This window comes from Oratosquilla oratoria, chromosome 3, assembly GCF_046742065.1.
Source record: "Oratosquilla oratoria isolate Oo_2021 chromosome 3, ASM4674206v1, whole genome shotgun sequence".
NCBI lineage: Eukaryota > Metazoa > Arthropoda > Malacostraca > Stomatopoda > Squillidae > Oratosquilla > Oratosquilla oratoria.
Window position 1 is genome coordinate 48,537,628 of NC_134779.1, and position 7,500 is coordinate 48,545,127.

Below are 7,500 nucleotides of genomic sequence, written 5' to 3' on the forward strand. Positions count from 1 at the left end.
CTGGGAGCCAAGGGGGTGGGATTTTGTCTGGAAGCCAAGGGGGGGGGATTTTGTCTGGAAGCCAAGGGGGTGGGATTTTGTCTGGGAGCGACGAGGGTGGAATTTTGTCGGGGATCCAAGCGGGTGGGATTTTGTCTGGGAGTCAAGTGGGTGGGATTTTGTCTGGGAGCCAAGAGGGTGGGATTTTGTCCGGGAGCCAAGGGGGTGGTATTTTGTCTAGAAGCTCTGGCCTGATTTGCTGCTGCTCTGGTTACTGGTCCTAGGCGCTGATTAACTAGCTGGACATGTTTCATTTGTTCGCGGGGCTGCTGTTCCTGGAGGGGGTTATTCTTTACAGGGCGCGCGGAAGGGAGAATAAAATCGGCAGCTTGCTGTATGTGGATGGCGCCCTACCATCAACATACAGCAAGCTGCCGATTTTATTCTCCCTTCCGCGCGCCCTGTAAAGAATAACCCCCTCCAGGAACAACAAGCCCTTAGACAGCAGCAGCCCCGCGAACAAATGAAACATGTCCAGCTAGTTAATCAGCGCCTAGGACCAGTAACCAGAGCAGCAGCAAATCAGGCCAGAGCTTCTAGACAAAATACCACCCCCTTGGCTCCCGGACAAAATCCCACCCTCTTTGCTCCCAGACAAATCCCACCCTCTTGACTCCCAGACAAAATCCCACCCTCTTGAACCCCAGACAAACTCCCACCCTCTTTGCTCCTATACAAACTCCCCCCCCCTTGGCTTCCAGACAAAATCCCACCCCCTTGGCTTCCAGACAAAATCCCACCCCCTTGGCTCCCAGACAAAATCCCACTCCCTTGGCTCCCGGACAAAATCCCATACTGCACCTCTCAGCCAATGAGAGGCCAGTATTCCGTCTGAGCTAGGCAGGCTGAGCCTTATAAGCCCGCCCATCCAACCAGCGGTCATTATTCGTTGGAAGACCTTCAATATAGCAGAGCATCCTACAAAGCAGTCCTCACCCTGAAGACGCCTCACGACGAGGCGAAAAACTATAGTTTCGGTGGAGTCAATAGTTGTTCAATACTATTACTATGCAAAAATATATCAGTTGGCATACACTGTGTATATTCTTTTGAGAGTCATGAATGACTACTTCCAGTCCCTCTCAGTTGCTAATAGGAAAGTATTCTCCAGATTAAAGAATACAGTCTTGAAGATTGTTAAAGCAACTAGTGCAGTTGATTTCAACCAGAATTGTCTTAGAGAAAACCTGTGCCCCAGAAATATATATATATATATATATATATGTGTGTGTGTGTGTGTGTGTGTGTGTGTGTGTGTGTATTCACCTCGGATCTGCTGCAGCCTCTGTCGAGACAGCCAGACACCACCCTACGGCAGCGAGCTCAGAGTTCATTATTTGCCGATCTCTGGGTAGGTCTGAGACCACTCACACACACAACCGACAGTAAGGTCACAACTCCTTGACTAACGTCCCGTACCTACTCACTGCTAGGTGAACAGGGGTTACACGTGAAAGGAGACAAACCCAACTTATCTCCGCCCGGCCGGGGAATCGAACCCCGGTTCTTTGGCTTGTGAGGCCAGTGCTTTACCAATCCGCCACCGAGCCGTGTGTGTGTGTGTGTGTGTGTGTGTGTGTGTGTGTGTGTGTGTGTGTGTGTGTGTGTGTGTGTGTGTGTGTTGGGTCAAATTCAATTTTAAATGATACGTTGTTATAAGAAGTGAAATACAGAAGATTGTGACGTCATGTCGTCGTTGCTTGGAATCATATGATGTCTCTTCTTCTGATTAGCTGGTCCTCAGTCGTGACGTCATATAACTTCTTCTGGTCTCCTCTTCTGATTGGCTGGTCCTCAGTTGTGACGTCTTATCTTCTGATTGGCTGGTCCTTAGCCGTGACGTCATATTACTTATTCTGATTGGCTGGTCCTCAGTCGTGACGTCATATCTCTTCTTCTGATTGGCTGCAAGCAAGCAAGATACAAACAAGATTTTCAGAATTTTATAAATAGATAATTATATATATATATATATATATATATATATATATATATATATATGATATATATATATATATATATATATATATATATATATATATATATATATATATATATATATATATATATATGTGTGTGTGTGTGTGTGTATTGTGCTTGGGTGTGTGACAACGACAACAATGACGAGAACAGTAACGACAACAACAACAATGGCAACAACGACAATAACAACAATGGCAACAGCGACAACGACAATGACAACAAGGAGAAGGACAACAAAGACAATTACAACAATGACAACAACAACAACGATAATGACAACTTTAACGACAACAACGACGAAAATTACATAAACGACAACAACGACAGTGACAAAAACAATTACAACGGCAAAAATGACAGCAATAACAATGACATTAACGACAACGACATTAACAACAACGACAACAATGACAACAACAATGACAACAACAACGAAAACAAAGACAACGATAGCAATGACAACAACGAAAACAAGTAACAGCGATAACATCGACAACGACGACAAGGACAAGAATGACAAGAATGACAACAACAACAATGACAACGACAACAACAACAAAGACAACAACAGTGACAACAAGGGGAGGGAATGGGAGGGAAAGAGGAAGAGAGTGAGAGGGTAGAAGAGAACGGAGTATGAAGAAGGGAGATGGGAGAGGGCGAGAAGGGAGAAGTAGGGGAAGAAGGAGGAGAGAGCAGTGCCTGGCTAAACCCCTCTCCCCTCATCAACCTTAACCCCCGACCCGGTGCAGGTAAATAGCAGCCCATAAAATATGACCTGTTGAAAGAGGAAAACAGAGACAAAGCAGGATTCGAACCCGGACCGCCGTAGTAACAGTCTGGGACTCTACCAACCGCGCCACCGAGTCGTATGTATATATGTATGCATACACATGAGTCGTGTGTGTGTGTGTGTGTGTGTGTGTGTGTGTGTGTGTGTGTGTGTGTGTGTGTGTGTGTGTGTGTGTGTGTGTGTGTTTACCTAGTTGTATTTACCTAGTTGTATTTTACGGGAAGGGGAGCTATGCTCGTGATGTCCCGTCTTCATATCTCATTTTATCTAAACTATTTTTAAATTCATGTATTGTTTTTGCACACACCACTTTCTCATCTAACTTGTTCCAACTGTCTATTACTCTGTGAGGAAAGCTGTTCTTTTTCACATCTCTTCTATAGCTGTCTTTCTTGATTTTCTTTCCGTGCCCTCTTGTATTTCTATCATCCCATTTTATCAGATTCTCTCTATCAATAATTTCTATGCCTTTCATGATTCTGTAAATAGCTATCAAATCTCCTCTCTCTCTTCTTTGCTCTAGTGTCTGTAGTTCAAGTTTTGCTAGTCTCTCTTCATATGATAGTTTTGAGAGTGTTGGTGCCAATTTTGTAATTGCTCTTTGTATTCTTTCAAGTTTTTTATACATTTTTTTGTACTTGGTGACCACATCGTTGCAGCATATTCCAATCTTGGTCTTATCAGAGTGATTAGAATTTTCTTCACCATTTCTTCATCCAGGTATGTAAATGCTACTTTAATTGTTCTTATTAAATTATAAGTTTCTCCAAAAATCTTATTTATATGTTTCTCAGGTGACATTATTCATAACAATGACTCCCAGGTCCTTCTCATTTTCTACTTTTTTTATTCCTTCTTCTCCCAATTTATATGATCCTGTTACTCTGTTTTTGCTTTTTCCAAATTCCATTATACTACACTTTTTAGTGTTGAGCTCCATCGCCCACTTCCTACTCCATTCCCACACTTTATTTAGATCACTCTGTAGTGACTCACAATCTTCTTCCGTGGTCACTTTTTTTTAATAGTTTTGCATCATCTGCAAAGAAGCTCATATAACTTTCTATTTCTTCATCCATATCATTAATATATATAGCAAACATTATTGGGGCAGAACTGTTCCTTGTGGAACACCGCTTATTACGTCATCCCATCTTGAGTGTTTGTCTCTTATCACTACTCTCATTTTTCTTTCTTGCAAAAAGTCTTCCATCCATTTAAGCAGTTTGCCCTGTATTCCTCCTTCAGTTTCTAATTTCTTAAGCAACTTCTTATGTGGTACTATGTCAAAGGCCTTTTTTAGGTCTAGAAATGCACAATCAGCCCATCCATCTCTTTCTTCTATTATATCTATTAGCCTTGAATAGAAACATATTAAATTAGTGACGCATGATCGTCCTTGTCTGAATCCCAATTGCCTTGGATTAAGCACGCTGGTTTTTTTTTTCTAAATATTTTACCCATTTACTTTTGATAATTCTTTCACAAATTTTTGCTATTGTACTTGTTAGAGAGACTGGTCTATAGTTGGTAGGGTCTTCTTTATTACCTCCTTTATAGATAGGTACTATATTGGCTTTTTTTCCAATCTTCTGGAACTTTCCCTTCTTTCAAGGAACTATTTATTATGCTATGTATTTTGTCTGCTAGTTCATTTCTGCATTCTTTCAAAATCCAGTTTGCTATTTCATCTGGTCCATGCGATTTTCTAACATCAAGATTACTCAAGTGTTTCATTATTTCATTCTTTGTTACTTCTATTTCTTTCATAGGGGGGACTTTCTCTTTCCATTCGATCTCTTCCGGTTGTATATTCTCCCTTGTAAACACTGATTTAAAATGCTTGTTCATAATTTCCGCCATTTCTATTTCCTCTGTGTATTCAACTCCTCCTTGTCTTAATTTCTCCAAGTCTTGTTTGTTTTTCAGTTTGTTGTTTACAAATCTGTAGAATAGTTTTGGTTGATCTTTATATTTTTCTATGACATCTTTTTCATATTTTCTCTTTTCCTCTCTGCACGCTTGTACATATTCATTTCTATAACAAATATATATTTTCCATTTTTCAGGTCTTTTGTCTTTCTTCCATTTGGTCCAAGCTTTGTCTCTTTTGTCTTTTAACACTCTACAACTTTTGTTGTACCAGCACTTTACATATTCTTTTTCTTGTTTTTGTCTTGGGACATACTTTTCCACTGCTTTTTTTTTTTTATCAATTTTTGTCAAAAATATTCTATTTCTCTCCTACTGTTGTATCATCTTTGTGTATTCTTTCCCAGTTTTCATTTTGAAAGAATTCTCTTATTTGATCAAAATTTGTTTTTTCATACATCAATCTTCCTTTTCTATATTGTTCATTTCTTTTCATGTTTTTTTCTCATTTAGTTCTAGTTCTATCAATATGTGGTCACTTTTACTTATTGGTGCCTGGTATTCTATATTTTCCACTATTTCAGGTTCTGATGTGATTATTAGGTCTAGTCTTGATGGTTCTTCTTCATTTCTATACCTAGTGTTCTCTTGGATCCATTGTGTCATTGTGTGGTCAATAATCATCTCAAGTAGAACATTTCCCCATGAGTCTTCTCCACCCTTTACGGTCATCTCTTCCCAGCAGATTTCTTTGCAATTAAAGTCGCCCATCATAACTATTCTTCCTCCATCTTCCATTATCTTATTTAATGTTATCCTTGTGTCTTCTAACATACTTTTATGTTCACTCTATTCCCACGAGGCTGTTTTCGGGGGCACGTAGTTTATTACAAACTTTCTGCTCTTCTTATCTCTGTCTGCTACTTCTATCATAATCATCTCTACTCTATTCTTTCCATATGTGATACTCTTCACGTTTATATCCTTCTTAGTCAGGAACATAACTCCACCCCCTTGTTTTATCTCTCTGTTTCTAATCCAATAATTATATGTATTGTGTCCTATGCTGTTGGGTGGTAGTGGACCTTTTAATTTTGTCTCAACAATTCCCATTATGTCCGGTTCTTTTTTCTTCAGATACTCATTCAGTTCATTCAGTCCTGTTATTAATCTATCTATATTTGTGTAGGATACTCTTAACTTTCCGTTATTCCCATTGTATTCTCTGTTTCTTTTTTGTTTCTCTCTGTTATGGTCCATTTCCTCAATTTCATATTCACTATTCTCCAGTAGAATTCTTGTTTTTCTGACTCCGTTCTGGTCTCGTTTTTTTCTTTAGCTTCTTTCCTTTTCATTTTTTCTTCCTCTCTTTCCTCTTTAATCATTTCTCTTTTTATCCATACCTTTTTATATTGTTCACTTGTTGCTAGCTTCCCTGTTTTTGCTAAGATATTCTCTGCTGTTGTTTGTGATCTGAATTTAATATTAATTGGTCTGGTCTTATCTGTACTATACTTTCCGAGTCTAAACTTCTCTTCAATTTGTTTCATTATTTCAGGTTCATCTTCCTGAACTAATTCTAGTAATCTGCTTACTTTTTCATTTTCCTCATTGATTCTTGTGGTTCTATCTGGGTTATGTTTCTCTTCCGTTCCTAATATAATTATACATTTCTTTTTATCTGCTAAGTCTCTTACAATATTCTCCTTCTGTCTCATCACTTTGATAACTGAGTCTTCAGTTTGTTCTTTCATTTGCTGTTTAATTATATCAGAAAATGCAACTTTACTGTTTTCCTGTATTTTCCTCCACCCCTGTGCTTCTTTTGCTATGGCCTCTTTATTGTCTTTATTGTTCCTTTTTAATTCTTCATTCTCATCTTTTACTTCTTTTAACTGTCTTTTTAGTTCTTCTATTTCATTAGTTAAGTTTTTGTTCGCCTTCTCTAGTTCTTATAATCTTTCAACCCTTTGCACAATTTTTTACATTCTACCGAACCTAATCTCCCAATGTTCGGTCATTTGTTCAAGTTTTCCTCTAGTCTTGCCAGTCGGGGGAGGTTGGTATCCGCCCCCCACCCCATTAAATCCATGGAAATTATTATCCTCACCTTCTATTGTGCTGCTCTTATCTATGTTTCTAATCTTTACATTTTTGTTAGTCCCTTCATCGTCACTAAATTGCTCTGGCCCGCGCTTGTTTACATGGCGTCTGCCTGCCTGGACAAAGTCCTCTCCTTCCTCATTTCCTTCCATTTCCCTCAGTAATCCCTCCCCTTCTCCTTTTTCCTCACTTTCCCACTACACCACGAGCAATCCCCTTCCCTGCAAATACAATAGGTACTTCCTTTGCGTTGAGATCCACGAAAATTTCACTTTTTCTTCAGGACGTCAATCCTCGCCGTCTGTCCGACGTAAGTGTGTGTGTGTGTGTGTGTGTGTGTGTGTGTGTGTGTGTGTGTGTGTGTGTGTGTGTGTGTGTGTGTGTGTGTGTGTGTGTGTGTGTGTGTGTGTGTGTGTGTGCGTGTGTGTGTGTGTGTGCTCAACTTAATGACATCATACAGGCAATCCCCAGAGAAGATAAGATCATTCTTCTTGGGGACTTTAATGCAAGAGTGGGCAGCAGTCATCATCTTTGGGAGGGGGTCTTGGGACGCCATGGAGTTGGTAAGTGCAACGACAACGGCTTACGCCTTCTAACATTCTGCTCCCAACACCATCTAACCATCACAAACACAATGTTCCAGCTCCAAAACAAGTTTAAAACCACCTGGATGCATCCAAGATCCAAAATATGGCACCTGCTTGATTACG